This window comes from Tupaia chinensis, unplaced genomic scaffold, assembly GCF_000334495.1.
Source record: "Tupaia chinensis unplaced genomic scaffold, TupChi_1.0 Scaffold139733_1, whole genome shotgun sequence".
NCBI lineage: Eukaryota > Metazoa > Chordata > Mammalia > Scandentia > Tupaiidae > Tupaia > Tupaia belangeri.
In genome coordinates this window covers 418,194-420,451 of record NW_006199613.1, presented here as the reverse complement: position 1 = coordinate 420,451, position 2,258 = coordinate 418,194, and the positions used below count along the sequence as shown (strand labels likewise).

General features: G+C 60.6%; 1 long non-coding RNA gene across 1 annotated transcript in view; it reads left to right on the top strand.

Annotated features, from left to right (window-relative positions):
* LOC106736398 (uncharacterized) overlaps positions 1 to 2,258 on the top strand; it is a 33,439-nt gene that overhangs the window by 13,611 nt on the left and 17,570 nt on the right. The gene's annotated exons all lie outside the window — the stretch shown is intronic.

Here is a 2,258-nt window from a genome sequence, read left to right as displayed (position 1 = left end):
GCAGACAGGACTGGGTTGCTGGGCGGTTGCTGACACACGTGTGCATGCAGTACGGGAGTGCTGGTCAGTTGCTGACACATGTGTGCATGCAGTACGTGAGTGCTGGGCGGTTGCTGACACATGTGTGCATGCAGTACACGAGTGCTGGGCGGTTGCTGACACATGTGTGCATGCAGTACGGGAGTGCTGGGTGGTTGCTGACACAGAGGATCAGGCTGCCGGAAGCCGGGGCAGCCCAGCCCCGTCCGTTCACACCGCACTCTGCTTTGGTTTCTCTTTTGGGGCCCTGGGGATTCTCCGTACATGTTTGTGAGCTCAGCTATTCATGTAAAAGGTGTTCGTTATATTTTACGGAACATAATAGGTGACTTAAAGAGGGAGGTTTTAGGTCACTTGCAGTTTGCCTCATTTCTAGAAACAAAGCCCCCTGAGCGTCTCCTAACCTGGTATCCGATAGTAGGCCGCCTGCCTCGAGGCTTAGATGCCCTGTTTGGTTGTTCAGAGAGATTCCCCACCGTGGAGACGTTCACCCTAACAGGATTGGCCTGAAGTAACCCAGGGAACAAGTGAGCCGGGAGTCGATAGCAAATTCTGGTCTCTCCACCACCAGCAAGTTTGAGATATAAGCCAGGAAAACGATTAAAAGGAAAGAGAGGAAAAGATTGGGATGTGAGGAAAAGAGAGGGGCTGTTTAAAAGACTCTCAAGGTTGGCTGGAAGGGAGCAACCTTTGCCCTTCAGAGCCCTGGTGACCTTTGATCTCACTGGCCAGCAGACCAGCCCCGTGGTGGCAGAGCTGGGCCCTGTGGGCTTCGCGGGATGGGGGCCAGGGCTCCAGGTAATCTGCTTCCCGATGCCATCACCAGCCAACCTCCACTCGCTCTCCGAGTCCAGCCCTGCCACCTGGCCTGTGACCTGGTGACACAAAGGCTGCACCCTGCCAGCCCTCGCCCAGGCTCCTCGGCCTTGCGTCTGCACAGCACTGGGCCCGCCTGTGAGCCGGCTCGGTGCCCTGTCAGCAAAAGGGAAGCTGCTTGTGAGGAGAGCCGAGCTCTGCCATCGGGAAGCATGGGGTGACAGGGTGTTCCAGAGGGCTGGTCCCTTCTCCACCTGTGTGCTCGGGACCACGCAGGCCTCCCAGGACGGGACATCCGTGACCCAGCCCACACGGCGTGCTATTTTTTCTGCCGTGAGGACCAAGAGGCGTGACTCAGGTCAGTGTGAAATCCGTGGTGGGGCACACACGTGATGACGCACGGCCCTGGAGGTGCCGGGCGAGCGGTGCAGCCATGTGGACTGCTAGCTGGTCTGCAGTTGCCAGAAGGCACAGACACTCCCAGAGAGAGGGAGACCACCTGAAGGCACGTGCCCCCGCCCCCCGGCAACCCTCCCCTACCTGTCGGGATTGCGGGCATGCGAGCGCACGCACCTGGCATGTTTTCCAAGCTGCCAGGGCCGGGATTCAAACCATGGCTGGCCGTGTGGGACAGGGCTCCCTGTGCACAGGGCCAGCGGTTTCTGACTCCTGAAGTCCCTCTGCTCAGTGACAAAGTGGATGGCTGCTCTGGGCTCCTGAAATGCCTTTCCTACCTTCAACCACCCGGCCCTGCCCTGGACAACCCCAACCTGCCCATAGCCCCGACAGGGGCAGGGCAATGGGGGCGACGGGGCTCCCATGGCTCCTGTGTCATTCCGAGAGCAGCGCCTCAGACACGCAGGGGCGGGAGCAGGAGGGCTGCCACCCTAGGCCCTCACCTGCTCACTGCCGGGCTTCACGGCCTCACAGCACACACGGGGCGTCTACTCACTGCCTGCATGTTTCCAGGGGCTGCTGTGGGCCGGACGCTGCATTAGGTGGGGGGAGAGGCCAACAGACTGGAGGGACTTGGTTCCTGACCTCCTGTAGTGTAGGGTCTGGTAGAGGACACAGGCGTTACGTGAGCCTTCGCTGTAATGAACAGGGTGCCAGGGGACACCCAGCTCCATGAGCATGTGAGTAGGGACAGCCTCACGTCCGGGTGGAGGGTGTGGCATCTAGGTTGAGGCCAGAGCCACACACAGAAGCCAGCCAGTGTGTGTGTGTGTGTGGGGGGGGAGCCCCTCCTCAGGGGAGGGGAGAGGAGAGCCCCTCTGTAGGGGAGGGGGGAGAGGAGAGCCCCTCTGCAGGGGAGGGGAAAAAGGAGAGTCCCTCTGCAGGGTAGGGGAGAGAAGAGAGCCCTTCTGCAGAGGAGAGGGGAAAGGAGAGCCCCTTTGCGGGGG